At 43.1% G+C, this 24,968-nt stretch overlaps 1 protein-coding gene across 5 annotated transcripts in view; it reads right to left on the bottom strand.

Moving 5' to 3' along the window:
* WIPF1 (WAS/WASL interacting protein family member 1) overlaps positions 1-24,289 on the bottom strand; it is a 79,397-nt gene extending 55,108 nt beyond the window's left edge. For 2 of the 5 annotated variants that reach the window (XM_075070106.1, XM_032784548.2), the window contains exon 1: positions 280-359. The gene's annotated coding sequence lies outside the window, so the exon portion shown is untranslated. Of the gene's footprint in view, positions 1-279; positions 360-4,525; positions 4,632-24,055 lie in introns of those variants that run through there. The other 3 variants (XM_075070105.1, XM_075070104.1, XM_032784546.2) reach the window with 3 other exon arrangements.
* Between the last annotated feature and the right edge of the window lie 679 nt (positions 24,290-24,968).

Raw genomic sequence — 24,968 nt, 5'->3', positions numbered from 1 at the left:
GTAGTAGTGTTTCCACAGTGTAAATCTGATTTAATAAATTCACATTTTTTAAACAATTCAAGTCTACACCATCCCAATGCAGCACGCCATGCTAAATACTACTTTTTCATGCTCAGAATAATGCCTCCATATTTGTTCTGTAATAGCTCACGCTTACAAACAGCTACCAACATAAGTGTTCTGCTAAAGCCCTCCTAGCCAACTGTTAAAAGGGACCTTTAAGAATGCATGTAACACATCTTTAGAGAGGTTAGAAACAGCCATTTCAGAAAGACTAACCTGTGTTGTTTAATCCGTTGGAAATCACCAAATACTGAAGTTCCCCTAAATATCTTCTAGCTTGTTTCCTGTAAGAGCTGCATGTGACATCACACTTCCTCACCGCACCTTGTTAAACTTGCCTCACTTACTGGGCAGAAGCATATGAAAAACTACAAACATACTTAACCGCAATGTCAAGATGAACAATTCATACATTTCTGCATAGCCAGAAAGACACCCAGTACATTTCTTTTGGGAGCTGTTCCCAAGGGACTGAATGGATCGCTGTATGCTGCTCATTTACGTTAATGCTGCATTTTGATATTCTGATGCTGTTACAATCTCATTAGCTGGCTTTTTTTCTTAAAGGAAGCATGAGTGGCCTCATCAGGCAGTAATTAGGTAGATCTGCACTGATGCAATAGCACATGGTTATGGGAAATTTCCATCTGAATATATTTGGTCATAGGCTTGTAAGAGTGGTAGTATTTAGGCTTGAAGTATTCATTTTGCACAGAGGCAGTAGGTAGTAGAAATTTGTTTTTTTGGGAAAATAATTGTCTTCAGCACAGACTAAGACATACACATCATTCCATCGCCATAATTTATTTAGTTCACAAGGCTGCTGTAGGAGTAATTTATTTAATGCTTAAAAAGTGCTTTGAAAATATAGGGCCAAACTTTCCTCTCATTTACAGCAGTGTACATCCAAAGTAACTCCAGCTAACGATGGACTTGACAAACAAGCTGGGATAGAACTAGGGTGACCAGATGTCCCGATTTGTTAGGGACAGTCCCGATACGTGGGACTTTGTCTTGTATAGGTGCCTATTACCCCCTCCCCCATCCAGATTTTTCACACTTGCTGTCTGGTCACCCTAGAACGAACATACACCGGGTAGGAGAGGGATGGTGTAAGTCCTGGATATGATTACATGGTTACTCAGTAGTTAGTGTTTTTGAAGTGTGTTTGCATCAGTGATTTGAAGTCAAGAATGGAGACCTGAGAAGTAGATTTTGGAAGAGCATTTCAGTCCTAAGTGGCACCATGGAAGGAGACACAGATGTTTCTGAGAGAAAGAGTATCAAAAGCTGCCATCGCAAATGGAGCAGAGAAGGCATGGAAAGAGGAGAAACAAAATATTGATATGCTGGAAGGTGTTAAGGGTGGCCATCAATCACAGACCTGGTAAGAACAGAAGGGTGTCCTAAGCATCCTTCATTTAGGCTAACTGAAGGACTAATTAAATGCCTCTTTGTTTTGTGATAACTGAAACAATAGAAGCCACCACTGAAGACAAGTGCCACCATGGCAAAGCCTAAGTAGAAGCTAAGCCATATGGACTGAGAGGTTTCCCTAGAGCCTCACTGCAAATGCAGGGGCCAGGGCATTGCATGTATCTATGTATGTGAAAAAAAAAAACAGAAAGCAAGGAGAAAAAGTGTGCAAACAGAGAGAGAAGCAATGGGAGTGTGGCCTGGGAGGAAGCCCAGAGAGTGAGCTTTGGGCACAGTACTTGCCGAGAAGGCAGACTTGGATTTCTGGATGAGGAAACCGCTTCCTGTTTGTTTCTACCATGTTCAAGAAAACCAGACTTTTGCAAAAAAAACAAAAAAATTAGGGGATAAATTAACAAGAATGCATCAAGGAAATAGCTGAATCATTGCATTAATTTCTCCTAACAGAAACAATCTGACAAGGCCCCAAATATTGGCTAACTGCTCAGGCTAAAAGAGGCAACAGTGTAGAGTGATTTCTTAATACATATATTCTGTCTGCCCAAAGTTCTCTGAAATGTGGAAGGAATCATTCATCTAAAAGAGATGATAGACTCCTCCCCACTTCCTGGAAAAGCCATTTTTACTTTTGTTTGTATTTTCTGTCCTCATGAAATGGGTGCTGTGTCCACATACTTACATAAGAAGCCTTTTATCTGAAGACTTCAAAACATTTTACCTCAAATGGAGAAGTAGTAAACCCATTTTACAGATGGGAAAAAATGAAGTACAGAAAACCTGCCTCATGTCGTAAAGTGAGTGACTGGCAAACAGATCTGCCTCCTAGCCCTGCGCTCTTATCACTAGGAAAATTGCCCCAAACTGGTATAAATTGTTGTGGTGTAAAAGGAGTTCAGAAAGAAACAGATCCATTCCAACCGGGAAAGCAACGCCAATTCAAAACTTAAGAAAATTTGGCTCCTGGATGTTATGTAAACAATCCTCCATGAAAGCACAGAGAATAATATTTTTCCAGGAGAAAGGCACAACTACACCCATAAAAACGTGTGTACTAGTGTCACTGGAAAATAGGCACCTGCCTGCTAAATGAGTACTTGTGGACTCAAAATGGGAATTTCATGCACAAGTGCCTGTTTGTGCATGCACCTGCAAGTTCCTGTGGTTGCACTGTGTGCATGCATCCTCAACCCTATGTTTGCAGATACCCTTGCTGCACCCACCATGGAAAATCTGGGCCCATATGACCAAATAAAGGGCCTAGTATTACCTATATTGGAAGATGATTTAGAGCACTGTGAAATGCCTTCAGTAAGAATAATCTTTCTCTGTGAGCATGCTGAGACGTTCTGCTCTGTATGCCTCGGCACTAGAGGAGTAAGGGGAAATTGAAGAGTTCGTGAACTTGCTATTTGTTTGTTCACAACACACTGCTCCATTGTACTCATCTTCAGCTGAAACTGATCCTTTAGAAGTTTTTCAAGAGTAACAGTCACTGCTGACAAGTGGTGATTTTTTTTTATTACATGAAAAAGGGCTACATTTATAATGGCACATTTAACATGGGAACTGCTAGTTATAGATAGAAAGCTAGATCCTCAGTTGTGCCAGAGCTTAGCTTGGTGCAGCTCGGGGGGGGGGGGGGTGAGGAGGGGCATACGTAGCTCTGTGCCCTCAGAGCGGCTTTAAAATTATGCCTGACCACAGTTGTTCCCAAGGAGCCATGCCACAGCCAGAGATCAGAATGCAGCAGCACTCCACATTACTCTCCCTGTTCTGGGGTGGAGCTCTAGCTATACCACTCCTGTGCCATCAGGGGAATTTACTACACCTCCCACATAGCACCCAGAAACCAGCAGATCCAGCTATGAGCCACCACTGTAGCCTAAGGATCTAGCCTGTTGTCTGTCAGGTCTGCCCTCACATCTTCAAAATATGGAAGGAAACATGAATCTGAAGGCCATTATGCCCATCTCCCACAGACAAGCTATTGGTTTCTCCTCTCTCATAATACAGATCATCCACATCAGCAATGTGGAAGCTCTGCTCCAGTAGATCTGGGAGTACTTCTGTCCCTTGCAGGGGATTCCCTATGGTAACCCAAGACATTATGAGGTGAGCCAATCATTTGTAACTAATGTGGTGTGTCCTATACACTGTGAAACAAAGTCATCCCTTCCTCTTTTGAGGGCAGGACATACTTAAGTTCCTCCTGATGTGCACCCATATAACCAATGAAGGGGTGGCATATGCAGTAACACGACAGTAAATTACAGGAAAGGACAGATTTTACAATTGGTCCTGATAATCCCCTCATTGATACTACAAGATGCAACAGTAACTTACAATTGAAAACGAGACCACCCATATTTTGAGTGAATCGTGGATGTAGCAAAGAGGATGGCAATACACACCACTGAGGACTGTGGTTGCAATGTCATATTATGATACTTTGCCACACCAGCACACTTAACAGACTGATTGAACCTTTGGGCCAAAGGTCACTGTACAGCTTATTAGCATGTGTACCAGTACTGTGTACAATCCATTATTAACACAAGCAGATATGCTATTGTAAGATGCTAGTACCCATGACATTTATACCAGTGTTTGTTGTCCCAGATGGGTTGAGAGTATAGAATGAAAATCATAGGATGTTTGAGGTTTCTGACTTGAAAACAAGTGCACAACTAGTTCAGGAAAATACTTGTGGGTATACCGGATAATGCAATATGCACAAATGGGGAATACTCAGTCCCAGAGTTTACTTGTGGTAAATACGCCAGATCTAGTGCCTGCCTCAGAGAGCTGGACCATGCATATCTGTTGTGTGGAAATTCACATATACTTAACTAATATGACAGTCTGCATACACACTGATTAGTAAAATATTATGAGAAATATTTTCTATTTCTAATGTTCCCATCACAGCCATAACTGGTCCTGAAAAAGTAAGACATACATGAATGCAGGAACACTACAGAATGTGGAACTGCTAACAATTAAGTAAAGAACCATATAAAGATACCTGACTGGATATTTCTGAGGAACTTCAAAATATAGTAAGTAGTGTTATATCTTATTTCCACATGCTTCATCTCATCCTCTTGTCTGAAGCAATTTCGGATTGACATCTGAATTACTGACAGAATGTTGTTTAAATGCTTGCAAAGCTATATATATATATATCTTAAAAGCTATTTCATTTATAAAAGAAAGCATTTTAACATATAAAAATATTTACAATGACCCTGTGATGAGTTTCTTAAAAGGACAGCATTTTCATATTAGGGGCTAAATAACCTCCTACTTCCATTCTTAATTAAATAGCAACCGTAACTACTTAACATACTGCTTTACCTTAACACTCAAAGGCCAACATATACACAAATATTTTAAGGACAGGTTCTCTTAATGTTGAATATTAAAAAACAAAACCAATAATCTTCCAATATCACAAGAATTGGGACACTAATAGAGTGGTGTTCAAACTTCAAAGCATGTGTATGGTAGGCAATATATGCTGAGAGTTATGTTCAGACATGGAAATGGGGACTACTCAATAGTTTATAATCCCTGCTGTTTCCATTTCCTCTTGTTCATTATCAGCACAGATGGGGGCTGTAGATTAGTAAACAGTGGGAGTCTGGTATTGGGGTGAACTAGAGCATGTGTGATATAGGGCTAGGTGTCCTGTTGGCATCACTGGTTTGTAGTGAGATTTGAATATTTAATGGCTGCCCAAGAGGCTCCTTCACAAATATCAAATATAAGCACATTTTCCCATTCCTTACATGGTAGAATGATGAGCAAACTGAGTCAAAAAGGACTTGAACTGAACCTTTGAGGGCCAAACATTTTCAGGTCACTTCCTTTAGAAAGAAAAGTTTTCACTCATCTCTACTGATATCATTTGGAAGAACTGAAACACCACAAAAAGAAAACACATGGTTCTCGTGCCATTTCTGACTTGTGTGAAACCAGGAGTCTTGCATCAAAACCTAATGTGGAGAGCTCATAAAAGGTTCAGATAAGTGAATTTTGAATGCTTTTCCAATGTACACTTCAAGCTCTTTAGAGGTTTGCACCTAAAGTTCTAACAGCTAAGAGGCGTATGCAAAAGGGAGACTACATTTTCTAGTTTCCGCCCACTGTTTTAGCTACAGGATGCCCAGTCATATACCTAAATCTTTGCTTGGTACCACGAAGAGATCGAGAAACTTATAAGCTTTCCCACATACTTTAAGTGAGTAATAGTTGCCAAACTGACAAATAGTGCTCGGGAAAAAAAGGAAATAACATGAATATTAGTAAACTCTCAAAGAAGTTCTGTAATTTTTTTTGGTATTATGATCCAGTAATTGCATTAACTACCGCTGTCAAAAGATCTAGATAGCTGTGGAAATTCTATGTTGGATTAGAGGACTCAGAATTTTAGTCTAATCTCAAGAATCAAACAAAGGACTTCTGTTATGATGAACTGAATTGGTGGCTGTTCATATCCACATAGTATTTGATTTCTAAGTCTGCAGCATTTCTAAATATAGTACTCTCCACTTGAATAGAGAGTAAGATATGATCCGTTGCCCCCCACCCCCCCAAAATTGGCCATGTTTACTACAGGGCCTCACACTTCTCTCATTTATTCCAATGCAAATCAGAGGTCTACCTACATTGACTTCATTGTAGTTACTAGTATAAAAGTCTTGGAAGTGAAATCAGAATTTGTCCCATACTCACCTTCTGGGAAGCATTAGAGTGGAATCCCTCCAACATTTTTCTAGAATATTGGGTTGCTAGTGACATGTCTGCTAGCTACTTAGCCTTTTGACTACATTGCCTTTAGATTGTGGTGAAGGTGGTGGTAAAAGGAAGAAGTTTAGTGCAGCAGCAGCAATTCCTTATTAGCAGCCGTTATGAGTTCTAAAGATTATTCATACCAGAAATGATATGATGTGATCTCAAGAGTTTCTGTAGCTTACATATTTGGATACAGCATTCCTTACAAAAATCAGAACTCACAATGACCTCACGTGAGACCCACCACTCAGCTAGAACAGATTAACATAGTTCTCTTTTCCAAATTCTTGAATCACAAAATATTTTATATTCACTTTAGGCCAGTTTTTTTATTTTAAAAATATGTATTAACAAAGTTGTATACATTCTCCCCCATACATGCCCTTAGAATTTGTGAGCTACTGTAACTTTCACAGAGGCAGAGCTTTTAAGGCCAGAAGGGATATTACTGATCATCTAGCACAGTGTTTCCCAAGAAATAAATTGTGACCCACTAGGGGCACAGTAAGGTTCTAGATGGGTCTCAGGCCTGGGGTGAAGGGAGCAGTGGAGAGCAAGCTTACCCCATGGCAGCAGCTTCTCTGCCACTGGGATGGGCCTAGCTGCCCACTATGGGCGTTGTGACCTGGTTCATGGGTCGCAGTGCCCCTCAAGAGAAGTGAGAAGGTGGCAAGTGGTTGAGGAAGAGAAAGACACTGGCCTATGAGTTTGCTTCCATCTGAACCCTGCCTGAATTTGGACCCTCTCTCACACGGACAAAAATTCCTACCAGTGCTATCACCAGTGGGAACAAGAGAGGACGTTTACACTGTAGACACACCTACACTAGCATGGCTAAAAATTGCAGAGTCGATGCGGCAGTGCAGGCTTCAACAAAATGCGAGTAGGTACCCAATGTCCCTCGCATACTTGTACAGCCTGAGCTAAAACCCACACCACCTATCTCTCCTAATATCTGCAGCTGTGTATATGTCTACCTGAGCTGCAAATCACACCTCAGATTGCAGTGTGTATGTCTCAGTGTGACAGTCTGCTAATAAAATATTGACTTCTACCTCTGAGGACTTATGGATAGCATCCTCTGCTCCTTTCTTAGGTAAAATTGCCAGCAATTTCACACAAATAGGAACTTTAACTCAGTGAGGAATGCTAGATCACAGTCTGTTTCCACTAATTTTTAAAAAAATATTCCTATTAATTAGCCTTGGAGACTGATGTGCTCCATTTTATTCAGAGAGGGCACATACAGAGTGCAGGCTCAAGGCCTATGCATCACTGAAATCCCACTTCAGCCCTAGGCAGGGAACACAGGCAGCCTGCATGCAAGTTTCCTCAGATCACCATGTCCAGTGTGAATGTACCCTGTTCTGAAATGGATGCTTGCTTGGGCTGAGGGAGCAGTTTAGGCTCATGCTGATTCAGTCCTTGACCACCTCAAGCCTTTCAACATGAAAGCTAGCTAGCTAGCACCTCTTCTGACGCAGACACCTGTCCCACTAGAAATAGATGTGACACAACTCATTCTCTCACCAAACAGAAGCTGGTCCAATAAGAGATATGAGCTCACCCACTTTGTGTCTCATTTCATGTAGACCATCCAAATGCCATTATATGGCAATGATGTTCAGTTAGACCAACCTGGCTGAGATTCAATCTGCTAATCTAGATGTGAAAGGCTCTTTGCCTATTATCAGTGCCTGGCTCCAAATCCCCCCTTTCAACCAATGTTTAGTGAATTAAACCTGAAAAGTTTTAGGGAACCACCTCTCTATCTTAACAGAAAAGTGTGTGGAATTTTATCCATTATATAAATAGAAGGATACAGTTCATTGGAAGGAAACTGTTACCCACAATAGACAGGGGCTGTGGTGGGTTGGATAGACTGGACTCCATACTGAATTTGGCAAGCAGGAGGAGCCCTTGAAAATGCAGCCTAAGAGTGAAAGATAAGGCAGCCATCTGGTGTTCTGGCTTCAAGCAATCTGGCACCAGTGTCAAGTCAGCAGGAGTTCTGTGGAAGAATCCAGCCAAGTGTAAAAGGCAGTAAGCATCTGATTATTCAAAGATGAAAAAATAAACAGTAGAAAGTTAGGTCTTCAGTGGAGATGGGAAATATTGAATTTGTGCTTGAGCAGATGGATATATGCATTAACAATGTTATCTTGGGACAGTGAGGACCCTTATCACTGTAGATTTTGAAGGTAGGCTGTCTGAAGAGTTCTGTTAGGTTATTACTTATAGAGTAAAAATATACTACAATCCTATTTCCAAAACTCAGCTTAACTAAGTTAGATTACTTCCCTCAGGGCTGTACTATACTTGTAAACCCAGAGCACAGAGAATAGACTAGCAGCCAAGGGATAGTGCTAAACCTCCCCCCTCCTTTACAAGTTAGGGTGCCCTAGGAGCGGGAAGGGCACTGAGGTGCAAGACTCTCAGTAGCTTTTATAGAGATTCTTCCTGTGCCAACCCTCTCTCCCCCATTGTTTGAGTTTTCTATGGGTCAGATTCCCTAAGGCATAAGAGGCATGGGTATGGTGTTCTTTGGCCTGACTGGCAGGTACACTATAGGTAATGTGGGCATACCTCCAAGCATTACCACATGCTACAGGAGATTACAATGTCACTTCATCCATTTCCCTGTTATTACCAGCAGCAGACTGAGCTAAACCAGCTGTTAGACAGTATGTTTATAGCTACAAGGTTACATGCAGGCTAGGCATATTCAGTTTAAGTCAGTATTCATTGGTCAATGTCATATGAAAACAATATCCATTCACAGCAGTCCTTGAGTGTAGCCCATACCCACAGGGATATAGTATACCAGTTCTGGGGCCATGCAGGGAGCCTTTTGCAGCCCTGCTGCCACGGCCCCACTCACTCACAATCTGTCACCTGGCAGAAACTATTCAGCAGCAGAATGACCTCCCCCATGTCCAGGAGTTTGTCCTCCTCCCAATCCTGGCCAGGGGTCTCTGCTCTGCCCCACCAGGACCACAGTCTCCCCCATACTTTAGTGCCAGGGAAATTAGATCCTTGCAGGCCCAGAGAGTAGTAGGCAGCCCTGACTGGAAAACTGAACAAAAAAAAAATATTAAAATTGTTAAAAATCATCAATATTAACTGCTGAATTCACAAAAAAGAAATAAAACTGAATTCTGCCACGCTTACTTCTGATATGTTAATAACTTAGATTTATGTTAACTCTTTGATGTGTTTAGTAATTGTCCAAAGTTATTCTCTCAGTTAAGCAAAAGTCCCATGTAGAAGTTTTTTAAACTTGGATTCCCATTGGGAATACTAGTTTTGAAGATTCTTGACTGCCTATTTGTGTCTGATGCTCCCAAATCAAATATTACCCCCCGTAAAACTATGCTTTCAACAACAAAAGTCCTCTAATTGTATAGCTGGCATTATGCCATACAGAATCCCTTAGCAACACAAACTTCTGGGAATCAGCACTGATGTGTTTTATATCTAAGGCTACTCTGGCACAAAGGGTCAAGTACCATTTAAGAAATGAAGGATGCAGGACCTGACCCTTCAATCTTTGTGTGCAGGGAGGTCAGAGGGAATTCCATGGGGATTTTACATGCAAAAGGACTAAAGGATTGAGAGCACAGGGGCTACTGCATCATCCAAGGAAAATCAGCTTATCCACCTCACCAGAACAGAACAGCCTTATCAGAACCACATTCCAAACACTCTCCAATAAAGGATGCTTGGTGCACATGAGTTTTAGGGAAAAAAACAAACAAACAAAAAAACTCAAACACTCATCCTGCCCATCTCTTCAGGGAGTGAGATTTTTAAAAACAAGAACGATTACAAGCTCTTTTATTCCTTAAGAATTTTCTAGAGGCAGATGGGACCAGATCAGAACCGCTAATGGCAAGGCATACAGGACAGGGTTTACTGTGCTTGCCCCATGCATGAAGATGGTCAGGGTAAAGCACAAAGCCTCTTCCCCTTTCACGCTGTGCAGCACCTGCATACAGTCCCTGTCCCTGCACTACCGAAGTGGGTCGGGCCATGATCCCCCAATACATCAGCCAGCAGTCGACCAGGCACACAGGGAGTAATATGCTCTTTCCACTGAAGGGGTGCAGTAGGCAGGCGCTCCAGATCCCCCGTGGGAGGATTTGTGTGTTGTAGAACAGCCCAAAGTAAAGAGTCTCCAAACCCAAAGGATCTGCAGGGGCAGGGACAGCCTTGCTTGGGCCTACCCTGCTGCTGTTGTCTCTCTGCAGCATCTTTTCCGTACTGCTTCTCCATGGGTCGGGGACAGAGTGGAACAGGAGTTAGTGCCACACCTACCAGTGTTCACTCCAGCTGGTGTTGCCATAGGTGCATCTGCCTGTTTCAGAGGGGATTATGCTGCAGTGAATGGCTTCTCCTTGGCCCTGCCAAGCCAGAGAGCCAGCACCACCTACAACTGGCATTTGGGGGCATCCACAAATTGTATGCGTGTCTGTCGTGGTGGTGGTGAAAACACACCAGGGGAGTGTTTTTTGCTCCCCCCATTTTACTTATATTTGCCTTCCTTCATGCCTCATGGTGGAGGGTCTGAAATGGATGCAAATCCAATAAGTTAGTTTTTGTGTAGCACTTTGAAGTTGCAAGGTGCTACATTACAGAAGTATACAGTATTATTACCATAATTTGTGGTCTCTAATGGCCACGCTCTTGACACTGAAGGGAGTTCTTAAACTGAAACAACTTGGTTTTTGGCTAAGAATAGAGTTGTCTTGCACCACTCCTACTGTAAGCAATTCAAATCACTACGGCTTTTCCCCAGAGAAGAATTTATCATCAAGATATTGTGAATGGGCCTACAATATTCTAGTCTGGGCTTCACACTGACATGCAACAGCAGCTTTTTACCCTGCAATGCACTTGGTCGAACATCTGCGTTCTCACATTCAATGCAATTTCTCATTTTAGATTAATAAAAAAGGAACTTTTCCAGTCATCTTGTGCTGTTTGTCAGTCATGGAACACTTCACATTCTAGTTCCCCATAACCGGGGGGTAGTTTGTCTTCCTCTTCACTTTAGTCAGAATACACAGACACTCACATGCAGGACACGCTAATGAAAGAGAGGCAATGTCAAATCTCAGAGGGCCTGATTATGCAGGGTTCTGATTGGGAGTGGTGGGTGGGCTCTACCTATTAACCAGGACACTTCTAGTTATTGCTCTGACCCCATTTTATCTACTTTAGGTGTCTCCGGAGGTTGAAAGAAGCATGTGGTCTTTTATTCTTCACTTTGAAATGCAGCATGGTGGAGAATTTGAAAGAGAGACAACATTAAAAAACTTACACTCCCTGTTTCAATCAATTTACCTCTTTTAGGGGTTCCTCCAAACCCTTCTTGAAACCTTCATTTTCTTCCCTTGAGTTACTTCCATCACATCAGTCCCACTTTTAGCAAAGGACTGAATCAGCTCTCCTCAGAGTCCATCCACGCTGCTCCTGGAGACCTGACATGCTCTCCCAAATGAAAGTGACTCAGAACTTGGCTCTCCACAAGAGGATATGTTGTGATGCCGCTACAATGCCAGCCCAGCCCATCCAAAAGAACTTCTAAAATAAATTTTGCTATGAAACAAAAATAACTCCTCTATTTTCCACCCAGAGTCACCTGCTTAGAACAAACACAGAGCTTTGATTTGAGAACACAGAAGCAGGGTCCTTGGGAGGGCTATTGCAATGTGATTTGTTGCTTCTTCTTAGAGAAGCAAAATGCTGGGAGTGGTTTGTTTTCTTTTGAAGCTTTATGGTGTTATATACAATTTCAATGTTTGGCACAGCTGCATGTTTGTTTTAGCAAATATATTAACACTCTGAGGCCAAACAATAAGGGTCTCAGGTGTTCTGTGCACAGTACTAGAAGATAGGAGCTACAGAGTTCTAGACCAGGTTCTGATGTGCACTCTCTCTGAGGCCTTTGAGTGCATCACCTCATCTCTCCCCCTTGATTTCACTATCTGTAAGACCAGAAGAGGAATACTTTTATACCTACCTCACCAGGGTAGTACTATTTGAATTACCATAGCTCCCAATTAGGATCAGAGCAGGGGCGCGATGACCAGGAGGCCCACTTTTCCCTTGTCTTAAGGGTGTGCAACTGGGGAGGAGTGGGGCAGAGAGAAGCGAGCAGGGTCTCGGGGGCACAGGTGGAACAGGATGGTGATGAGTGCAGGTGGGGCCTCGGGGGGAAGGGGAAGAGCGGGGTGCAGGGCCACAGTCCAGGCAGTGGTGGTCCCCCCTGCTTTTATGGAGCTTCTTGATCAGAGCCCTATTATACAAAAACAGCCCCTGTCCCACAGACGTTGTATCTTGTCTTAAATTAGATTGTAACAAATGAGTGTAAGAAAGAGAAGGAGCATAACAGCAATAAGAACATGGAGTTATAGACTAGCTATTTGCCTGGCTCCATGGTTCTGGGTCATTTAAAATGTTTTGCAATAAGTAGTACAGGTAGTGATGCCCATGGTTAAGGTTGCCTGACACTTCCCATTGTAAGACCCTGTTTTCAGTTGCTTATACCTTGGCCAGACTATTATTTGGGTTGAAATTTTCCATGCTGGGTGAGTGCCTCAGGACGATATTTTTTAAAGAAATAGTTCATCCAAAGTGGTTCAGCCGTTTTCTTGACCTAGTTCTGGGAAAAAGACATTGTTTAGCCCATGTTAAAATAGTCTTACCCTCATTTCACTGAAAGACTCTAGCGCTTCCATGCTTTGGAACAACGGCTTGAAATTTGGCAGGGAGAAGCCACCCTAATGTCAGGGATGTGCTTTTGCTATTCCTGTGCAAATCAGCCCAAATTTGGCCAAATTATGCTCAGGAGAGACTTGACAGAGTTTGGTAGCTGAAGATTCAGTCTGCACTGAACATGCTCCAGCCCAGGACTGCAGGGACTGAGAGACACTTTCCCCTGCCATTGCTAGGGGTCACTATGGTGCCAGGCTCAGGGACTGAGAGCAGGAAGACTGTCTTTCCCATGCCTCAAAGCTCCCCCTGCTGTGCCCAAGCAGTGTGGAACAGGAGGAGGCAGCTGGAATACAGAAGGGTGAGAAGGTGGACTGGGAGAAAGGGGGACATGGATCGGAGTCGGGGAGGGCTAGGGGGGGACAATAGGGTCAGTAAACACTAGATACACTTCCATCTTGGATGCATGAATTGAACCCAGGATTCTTGAGTCCCATCATTCATCTGCTGTCAGCAACTATCTGTGAAACCCACTGAGAAAAAATAGTAGCCTGTATCATCTCCCTCTAGTGGCTACCCACTGTTAGGATATAGATATTCAGGCCTGTCTGCAAAGGCCTATACTTTAAGAATTTAGGTGTATTCTTATCACTTAGCTAGTTATAGAGGTATAAAAGAAAAAATCTACAATCCCACTCGTCTGTAATGGCCTTCTCTTACTGTGAGTAGGCTAAGCCTTCACTAAGATGTAGTTTAGGCAGCCATAAGCTGGGAAGCTATGGTCAGATCCTCACATTCCAAATTAGTCACATTTTAATAAGGTGCTATTGGCTATTAGAATACAATCCTGCCCTATATTCCTATCACCTCCAGAGAACTGGAAAGAGCTAGAAGATAGCATCCTGTCTGGCAAAGAACTCACTTATTAATAGACACAGCTGGAAAACCCTTATGTCTGTATAGATGTAGTTGTGAAATCTTCACTCTGTATTGTTTTTAGTATGTTTATTTGCATGGTCTCTGTTGGTTCTGTAATTGTTTCTTTCTGCATATATTATTATTTTATTGGGTTAAACCAATGAAGGTGGTGGAATATAAGTTGTTAAATAACCATTTACAATATGTTGGATTGTTAGTTAAATTTCAGTATAAATGATTGGTTAAGTTACAACTAAGCAAAACTCAGGTTTGCTATGGTCTGCAGTCAATCAGAAGAATGCCGGGGAATGCGGACACAGGGACACTGGGCGATAGGAATCTAAAATCAAGTCTTAACTAAAGGAAACTGGTAACAGGCGGAATGAAAACAGACAGGGACACAGGCAAGGCTCTGTGGTGTCAGAGCTGGGAAGGGGAACACTAAGGAAGGAAACTGGAATCATGCTTGCTGGAAGTTCACCCCAATAAACATCGAATTGTTAGCGCCTTTGGACTTCAGGTATTGTTGCTCTCTGTTCATGCGAGAAGGACCAGGGAAGTGAGAGGGTGAAGGAATAAGCCCCCTAACATCTTGGTGCTGACCCACAATGAGGATGATAACCTACTAAATCAATTACTCCGTTAACTCAAGTGGCAGAAGTTGGTGGATCTAAAGATGAAGCATGTGAGACTCAATATGTTCCACACAACCTTTTTCCAGGTTTTTGGGTTTTTTTTAAGGCAAACACCGCAGGAAATTAGATCCAAACAACTATATTAGAAGAACATTCAGGTCATAAAGTCAAGCACTCAGAAAAGTAAGGAAATACCAGCATCAATGCTGCTTGTGCAATGTGGGTGTCAGGATGCCAAAATGATAGTGATCACAATGCTCAAGTTGGGAGGATTAGTAAACGTTTGTAAAGTGATTTGAAAATGACAAGAGCTAAATATTTAATTGTTGACCTTGTCCATAGAGTCAAATACTGGTCAGTCCAGTAAATTTGGTCAGAAAATACATTTTCACAACAGACTTCTACTGGCTTTTCTAAGCATCTCAGCGGGGGGAGTCTTTTTTAGCAAAAGGAGGAAGAAGAGAGGGTCATTTTCTTTTCCCACCTCTCTCAAGTACACCTCTACCCTGCTATAATGTGACCCGATATAACATGGATTCACATATAGCGCGGTAGCAGCTGGGTTTGGGTGGCGCTTTAAAGGGTCTGGGGCTCCGGTGAGCCCCCTGCCGCAGCCCCAGGGTAGCAGCAACAGGGCTCCAGGGCTACCCATAGCAGCTGGATTTAAAGGGTCCAGGGCTACCCATAGCAGCTGGAGTCCCAGACCCTTTAAAACGCCGCCTGAGCCCCGCTACCGCAGCCCCGCAGTAGTGGCAGCAGGGCTCAAGCGGTGATTTAAAGAGCTTCGGGCTCCAGCCACTGTGGGGTAGCCCGGGCCCTTTAAATCACTGCTGCCCTGCACCCACTAACCCGATGTAATGGGGTTTCAGCTATAATGCGGTAGGGATTTTTGGCTCCCCATAACCGTATTATAGCAGGGTAGAGGTGTATTAAAGAAAGCAGATACCAGATATGAAACCTGCTAGATTTCAGGTTGGGTTACCCACAAAAAGGAAGGATCTTCCAGCATGCATGGGAAGTTCTCATTAGAAGCCACACATTTATGGCTTTGGATGAACTGTTCTCTGCTCTAATGGGAGCTGAAAAAGTATCATCTTGAATTCAGCTGATACCAGGTTGTAGATGCCAAGGCCCTGGCTCAAATCTTTAGCTCACGCACATTTCACTTGGTACAAGACCAGAAGGGGACAAAAAGCTGTTGTAATTTACATTCAGCTTCCACGGCTCTAAAAGGCCATTCTAGGAGCTGGGGATTGCCAGGGTCTAGGAATATCCCAGGCATGGCCCCTTGCAGCACACCCTTCATCAGTGAACAGAGGGCAGCAGTGTAGGAGCTGCTAGAAAGGCTCTATGCTACCCATGGGATTCCCCTAGGCAGGGAAAATCTCAGGTGGCTGGATCTGCTGGCTTTATAGGGATTAACAGGACTAAAGATTTAGTGATCTGAGCGTGAAGCCAGAGCACAGTTCTAAGCTATTGGGGCAGGACCTCTGGTTTGAAAAGGGACACCCAACTGATGCCACATTTCTTTGAAAACCTTTTCCCTTCAATTGTTACAATTAACGCCTAAGAGGACTGTTACAAAAAACAAAATATTTTTCAGGTTGTTTTGTACATTTGACTGCACTTTGTATGCAGCCATTTCCATGGTCTCCTCTGTCTGTGTGGGGTTATCCAGCAAAAGGGAAAACCACCACAAAGCTGGAAAATGTGATTGTATGACAAGTCAGTAGGGAGACTAAGAGGATATGATCTACAACTAAATTTTGACTCTTTAGATTTCAAGTTGACTGTGTTCCCTTAGGTATCAGTAATTAGTGGCTGATGTTGGTAAACAGAAGTCTCAGACATATTGAACATTATAAACATTGGGACTTTAAGTTAACTTGGATCAGTGAGCCCTGGATGATCTCTCACATGGAGGGATATTTCTCTAGTCAACTATTTCTACTGTACACGTGTCCCATTTGAGGACTCATTTTCTAAAAGACTGAATAGTTCAGCTTGCTCTATCAGTGAGTGTGTCTAATCTGTGATACATTTCAGAGCACAAGCCCTTCGGTTTATCACTACCATTGCAGTCTGGTTTATGGGCAAATCAGCTTTATTTATTTGGCAGACTCAACTGCTACAGAGTAACTCTTGACACACAACTCTGTTTACCATTTAGCACCACAATACATTGTCTGAGCTTTGTAACACTTGTATTGACAATGAAATGACACATTATTATATCTATTCCTGCGACTTAAAGGATTTCACAGCTTTCAGCTCATACTTCTGCCCTCTTAAGATTTTGCTGTCCATTGCAAGTTAGTCACAAAGCCAAGCTCTTATTATGGACAAATCTTATAAAATGGACAAATCTGAATGAGGCAAAGTTTTACTGACTTTTTAGCTATGCTTATATAATCTAGAAGAGTTTCACAGATGCTAGCAATTAGCAGATGACCTGCACAAGTTACGTTCTATATAATAATAATTTAATAATAAATATAATATAATAAATTTTGCCAATAAAACAGGAAAGAAAGTAGAATCCTGACTCATCACTCACAAAGAGCTACTGAAACAAAAGCAACAGATATAAAAATTAAGTTGAAGCTTCTCTCTATGATTCACTTTTTCTCTTCTTGATACAATTCAGCATAACATAACCAAGAGCTGAATGGACCCTTGTTCACAGCATTTGGAATTCGAAACAGAGACACAGTTAACGCTGCAGGCTTAATTCCCAAATGGTGCCCTTGAATATGCTGCTCTGTTTACTTCTAAACAATTTTTACATTAAAAAAGATTTGAGTTTTTTTAAAATGCAAGTTTTAAACTCTGATTCTGTGGATGACTTTTAAAAACATTAAAAAAAATAGAGCAAGACAGATGATTAACCAAAATAAGTTCAATAAAGTAGAATGAGAAGCTATCCTCCTCTCCCCCGATAACCCCTGTTGTTCACTGATTTATAAGAGTTGAGCAGGGGGAGGCGATAGCCTTATGTTGAGAAGCAGTGTAGTTTAGCGAATAATGCACTAGCCTGGGAGTCTAGAAATCTAGGTTGCATTCCCAGCTTTGTCACAAAACCTACTGTATTACTTTAGGAAAAATCACCTCACCTCTCTGTGTTTCTGTTTCCTCTCCCCCCGCTCCCCAAAAAATAAATAAATAAAATAAATCTCCTCAGAAGTCTTCTCTATTTAGCAGTCTAAACTATTTGGAGGTAGGGATTGTCTTTCTATAAGTCTGTACAGTGTCTACCATCAGTCGAGTTCCTAGTGGCCATCTTTCCACATGGCAGCCTCAGCAAACAGAGGCTAAAGACTGAATGGGCACATAAGTTTTACTCCCCTGTCAAGACTAGAAGTGCTCCCCTCCAGGTCAAGGCTGAAGTATATTAGTGGAGAAATCTGCTCTGCTGCTCCCACCTTGTACCTATACTGCTGCCAGAGTACTTCGCACTCCAGGGTGATCTCAATCTCACACCTTTAATCACCATTAAGTTCACCACAAATATTTGAAAGGAGAGAGACCCCCAATTCTTCCAGAAAGCCTAAGTAGAGTTGCCTGTGCAACAAGACATTTGAAGCCAGAAGAAAAAATGCTAAGAAAGGCACCTAGGTCTAGTATGCAATTGGCAATTTATTTAGCCTCTTTTCTTTTCCACTGTACAGAGAAAAAATATCCTGTACTTTCTCTATGGCTAGATGTATGTTAAAGTTGGCACTAAACAAAAATAAAAAGATGTAATAAGTGCATGGGGGGTTGGCAGTCTTCAAAGGATACAAGCCCTAAGAGGAGGAGAATAGTGTATAGACACTACGGAAAGATTCAAGAAGGCAAGTATAAACAGCTTAAATAAACCAAAGGAATCTGTGTTTTTATATCAGAAGGGTAAATTAGCTACAAAATTAGGAGTTTTAAATCCAAATTTTAGTTATCTGTAATTAGAACCAAATGCTGAAATAGATCCTAGTCAGGCACTGTAACTTGACAGTGTTAATAATCTGCTTTACAAAACAGGCAGGTGAAGCTATTTGATGTGTTTCCAATTTATCTCCTAATAGGGCTGGGCAAACTTTCCACTCTCAACTTCATTACTCTCTCAGATTTGGTTTAACCTGCTCCCACAGTATCAACCTCCTCTCTTACCAGATACAATCTGACACACTCCAAGTCAGTGGCAGGCAGCCTGCAGTGGGAGTTGGATTGGACCCTGAGACAGCAGCTCTTTCAGGCCTTTGTGTGTCATTCTGTTATAGCCACAGGCCTTTAGTCTCCTCATCTTGCAAAACCCCCATGTAGAATGCTCCATAGCATCCTTTAAGGTTCAACTCTTAAGACTCAACACCAGTTGGTTTTTGTTCTCTTAGCTTTAAATGCTGCTGAGACCATCCCTATTATTTAATTATCCAACTCCTAACACTGGAGTACCGTGGTCCGGACACTGATTTCATTGTACGTTTTCTTGGAAAAAAGTACCTAGATGTATAAAACATGCAAGTAGATATATAAAACATGCAAGAACTACTCATCATTTTCCTAATAATTCCACACACACAAAAATATATTTATTGCTACTTTCTTGTAATAGCTCTGCAAATTTCACACGCTGCATGGTAGTGGCCAAACTGCATCTCATGTTGAGCTTTTATCTATAGTGTCAGTGTTACAGCTCAGAGCATCAAACTGATATTGCAAGAGGAACGATGGCTGGAAAAATCCATCAATATTTCATTATTTTTGTTCAACAATATGTGCAGTACAAAGCAGCATTCTAGACAACTTCATTAAATTAAATTTTTTTATAATGCATTTCCCTGGGCTGTTTGGTAACTGGTACAAGTTAGTGACTTGCACGATTGATTAACTGACAAATGATTCATGATCATTTTTGAAAGAAGAAACATCATATAGAAGACTGTGAACACTTTGCTATGCGCTTGATGCAATACATCGTATATCTTCAAGACTTATTATTGAAAGCCAATTTAGTATTTTCCCTTTAATATTGCCAAGGATAAAAGCGATCCTGCCCCAAATAGGTGATTTGTTTGCAACATATAACAGCAACGCTTATTTCAAATTTCTTTCAAATGCACAGAGACTTACTGAGCAGTTGTGAACCAAGACACAATCACACTCCCACTTTACAATACATATTACACTAGATCCAGTGCTTAAAAAATTAAAACACCACCACATGCAGGGATGAAGTCACAAAGTAGAAAGTGTCTAAATTAGCCCTGAGGTGTCACGTTATCAAGAAGAATAAGAGAAATCAGTGGGGAGAACACCCACTTTTAATGAGAATGGAAGTTTTACACCATTGCACAGCAGCTTGTTGTTAGGCTTTGGATATGTGTGTTACCCATTTCACAAGCTTTTTAGACAGGTTTCCAACCCCCCACCCCCTTTTTTTTTTTGCAATATCTTTTCTTTGTTTCCAAACAGTAACTCCAAGGTCCACATATGCAAGTTAGTCAAGACTGAAGTGAATTTTTAGTTGCAATGCAATGGCACCACTATGATATATTTGGAGACAGCGTATGCTCCTCTAGGGAAGAGCTCTGTTCCTTGGGGAGATGTCTGGATTATTGTTTCCGGGCTGCTACTATACTACCAGCCAAAAGGTACAGTCTTTTCTGCTTCCAAGAAAGCATAGCAATTTTTACAAGCAGATTAACAACGTGGTAGCTGTAAGAACTTCAGTGAGATATTGGCAAGGGACAATAAAGGAGGGATGTTGCAGTCTTAGTGTCTCCTTCACAAGGAGGCTAGGATAGCTCCCACCTGTCATTGGCCCCTCTAGTATCCTATATCTGGGGTCTTATTCTTGTCATAGGTGAGGCTGTGGGGAAGAGAAGAGCACACATCTGCCAAAGGTAAAGGCTTGCTTCTAATACAGTTCAGATTTACTTTGGGTCTCCACTAAGCAAAGAAGCAATTGTGTAAGTAAGAGGGCTAGATTCCAGATGCAGTTATGGGACCGTGGTGTGCATACTTCAGGGGTGAAAAAGGGAGAATAGTCCCTTGGAGTTTTATTCCTATAGGAGACATAAGGAGATCTGCTGCCATTCAATGAGTTGTGTGTTACGTAGAAAGTTACAAGTTACATTTCAGTAGAGGACACTGAAGTTGTTAGAGAAAAGTTATCTTGTTGCACTCCAATATAAGTGCTTGTAATTACCATTTCAAGGCAGATGGGATGGTAAATATTGAAATATTAAGCTGTATCCAGAGCATTAGGAAAAGATTTGCAAAACAAAACAAAAATCTGCAGAACTGTTGCTTCTTGCCACCTTTAGTTTCAAGTTAGCTATACAGAGTGTATGCATCTGAAAAGGAATAACTGAGGTATGACAATTTATTATGGTAGTGGCTAGTTGCCAACTGAATCCAAGAGTGAGGCCCTCCTCTGCTAGACATTGGATGAAACATAGAATAGAGACCAGTTTCAGAGTAGCAGCTGTGTTAGTCTGTATCCACAAAAAGAACAGGAGTACTTGTGGCACCTTAGAGACTAACAAATTTATTTCAGCATGCGCTTTTGTGAGCTACAGCTCACTTCTTCGGATGCATAGAATAGAGACCGCAGTCCCTGCCCCAGAGAGAATACATTCTGAAGAGAAGACAGCCAAATGGGTTTCTTTAATGTGTGTCACATAATATTCCTAGTACATTTGTTTTCACTGATTGTGGATGAGAGATTGGACAACATAGCGATTTAAGTGGTAACTGAAGGGCCTGTGCAAGTGACAGACACACATTAAGGGCCACTATCCCAATCAACTCCATGGGAAGAAGATAACATGGAGCAGAAAAGCAGCAGAAGAGAGAAGTGGGGAAGAGGCAAAAGCCTGGTTTACATCTAAAATGTAGGCCAGGGGTAGGCAACCTACGGCACGCGAGCTGATTTTCAGTGGCACTCACACTGTCCAGGTCCTGGCCACCAAGCTGAGGGGGCTCTGCATTTTAATTTATGTTTAAAAAGGTTCATTTAAAATTTTTAAAGACCTTACTTACTTTACATACAACAATAGTTTAGTTATATATTATAGACTTATAGAAAGAGACCTTCTAAAAACGTGAAAATGTATTACTGGCACACAAAACCTTAAATTAGAGTGAATAAATGAAGACTCGGCACATCACTTCTGAAAGGTTGCTGACCCCTGATGTAGGCTGATCTGTCCACAAGCTGAGGGATTGTGAAAAATTCACATCCCTGAGAGATGTAGTTAAGCTAACCTAAGTCCCAGTATAGGCACTTCTAGGTCAATGGAATAATTCTCTTGTCAACCTTTCCAGGGTTGGCTACTGCCTTTCCAGGGGGTGGATTTACTACAGCGACAGACCAACCCCTTCCCTTGCAAGTGTCTACAACTACAGGACTATAGCAGCATAGCTGCAACGGTGCTACTGTAGCACTTGTAGTATAGATATACCTAAAGTACTGGCAGGATAAAAAACAGCAGCAGCTGGATACAGAAAGAATGAAAGAAGAATAACCACAGAGACTGTCAAAAATAGCCAACCATCCTATAACGGTACTATGCTACCATCCTACCATGCTTCTGCTGGAGGGTTTTCTGTAAAAAAAAGGTTATTTTTCCCATGTAGCTTTCTTCGGACCCTCTCAGTCTTTCTGTTCTTGTTCTCTTCTCATGTGTTCCCACTGGCCAGACAGGTGGGAGCACATAAGAACAGCCATGTTTCCTTCACTTTTCATACTCCTTCCCAATGTGTGTTAAGAGCACAGAGAATCCACTTGTGTTCTTTCTACTATAAGCCATGGTATATGCTATGCTTAACAAGGCTGTGTGCTGGGGCAGACCTGCAGGCTGTTGTTTGCCTCAGCTCAGCGATAACCCTCCATTTTTAGAAAAGACAACTCAAAAAAACCTATCTAGGCAACACCTGAAAGGAGTCTGACGGTCACCTTGGCTCCCTGGTGAATGTCTTATCTCCAAAACCTTCACACTCTGCCGAGGAGAGGTATGGAAAGAGGGTGGGGGGAAGGAGGTCAGGAGAGAGGTACGTTGGCAGAGCATCATGGGAGAATCTTGCACATCACTCCTACATGCCTGGCTCTAGCCAGATGTATTTCCCCTTGTCAAGCAACATTTAAAAATAAAAAAGTGATAACAAGAAGTTCCATGTTTTGGAATTCTGAACAAGTGTGTCTCACCTAAAGTCACAGGGCCAAATTCTGCTACAATCTTGGCTCAATTGGTTGTACACAAACAAATGGGTTGCAGAAACAAAAGACAAAAAACACTTCAGATTCTGAAGTGAATGTAGACTGATTTAGTGATTTCTTCTTGAGTCTACAAAAACAAATAAATAAAGCAAGCAAGCCTGAAACAATAGCTCAGAGATGTGAACTACTCCATTCATCTCTATGGGCTGTTAACTCTGATGCCTAATTACACAATTTAAAATATCAGCATATACCATTTAACTGCTGATCAAAGCACTTCATAAAATGGGCATCCCTGTTTTTTCTTACAGTCTGCACAATCTACAGAGGCAGCATGTTAGTTTGGTGTCACAAGCTGAAGCAAGGAGCTTAATTTGTCCTGGCCTGACCCCATTCCTCCAGTCTGATCTGGCTGCATGGGATTTACAGGGGCAGAAACAGGCATTCTGATGTTAGCTGGGACACATCTGCTTAGGGTAGGGCAGAATTATGGCGTTTAAGGAAGGGCAGCATTTGGCCCCACATCTTACTAATGGAATGGACAATCCAACCACCATTCTCCATCCAGCCGCCCCTCCAAAAATACCCCAGCAACAGAAGTCCAGAGGGCAGAGCACAAGGAAAGGAAAATCAGAAAAGGGTGGTAACAAGAGGGCGCACAGTCTATGGAGACGGCTGGGAAGAGCGGGAGCTGCTTCAGAATGCAGGCAGCTTATCCAAGGGTTAGACAGACAGGTCTGGAAAACAGAAAGAGGCAAGAATTCAGCTTCAGTGTCATCGCACAAACACAGGCGCGGTGCCTCTCGCTCGCTCCCTTCCTTCACAAGGAAGTCCCCGACTCGCAGCCTGGCCAGGCCAGCCCGCTGCTCCGCCAGACACGGCTCGGCGGCGTGGCGCGGTGACAGGCAGGCGGGGACCTTTCCCCCACTCACAAACTTTGGACGAGCTGCGCAGGCTGCCCGCCCTGGCCGGCCCGGGAGCGAGAGGCGCTCCGGGTCCCCGGTGCCTGCGGGCGGGGAGGCAGCTCCCGGCCCGGGGAAGGGAGCCAGGGCAAGCGGCGCGAGGCTCTGCCCACCACACCCGCCCTGGGGGGGGCGGGGGATTGACTGACAGCGATTAGCGCGGCTCTGAGCACCACCGAGCCCCGGCCCCTGCTCCCCGGCGCCCTCCGCCGCGCTCCAGCCGCTGCCATGTATTTACCGTCCCGCGCTGCCAGCCCCACCCAGTGACAACACGCCCCCTCCCCCACCAGCTGGGGTCAGCCCAGGAGCGGGGACCCCCTTCCCCTTACCGCACTCCGCCTGGGTCCCTCCGGGCTCCCTACGCCGCGGGCGAGGGAGGCAGCGCTCGCCTCTTAGCCAGCCGCTGTAGCGACCGGAGCATTTTGGGATGGGAAACTATTTCTAGAGCCCGGGAGCGGCTGAGCAGCAGCAGCAGGGAAAGCTCCCGGAGCAGCCAGAGCAGAACCTGCCCAATGAGCCCTCTTCGCTTCTGCACATGTCCCGACTCCGGAGCTGGTCCGAATGAGCATGTGCGACGTGTCTGCACATGCCTATTAGGCAAGTGACGCTCCAGCGGGGCCGATGCCCATCTCCTGCCCTGGGCACCGAGCGGCTCCTTGCAAGCGCCGTTGGCCGGGAAGCCCAGCCCCGTTAGTGCAAGGGCAGGAGCTGGGGACCAGATCTAAGGGAGCGAGCAGTAGCGTTCGAGCCTCAGCTCCGCTGAAGAAATGTTATTGTCTTAACACAGCTGCCCCTTCTCTTTCTAAAAAGGAAGAGTTCTGTGTTTTGGATTGTAGACAGCGGGAGCTGTATGTCCTTCCCTCTAACCTTTAATATCATCAGCAAGGGACGCTAGTTTTCTGTGATTAAAAACAAACTTCGCCCACAAAAACCCCATAAAAATCCACATTCCCCACAATTAAAATGAAACACTGAACTTCAGTTTGCCTAACCACACTTTCTAGAGGTTTCAGTTGAACACACAAGTTTTATTGCTATATTTAAAAAAACAAAACAAAACCTGACAGCCTAGAAGGGCTGGTAGTTACCCAACCTCTCTTCTTTGGGCTTTAACAAGCTGGTGGTGTCCAGGAGCTGACACCCAGTTAAACGCAAGCAACTGTCTCTCACTGGAGGCTGGGGCTATCCCCAGGTGACTCTAAGCCCCGGAGCCACCCATGCACCATCACAAGATATCCCCCA

This window comes from Chelonoidis abingdonii, chromosome 10, assembly GCF_003597395.2.
Source record: "Chelonoidis abingdonii isolate Lonesome George chromosome 10, CheloAbing_2.0, whole genome shotgun sequence".
NCBI lineage: Eukaryota > Metazoa > Chordata > Testudines > Testudinidae > Chelonoidis > Chelonoidis abingdonii.
This window is presented reverse-complemented; position numbering and strand designations above follow the sequence as displayed.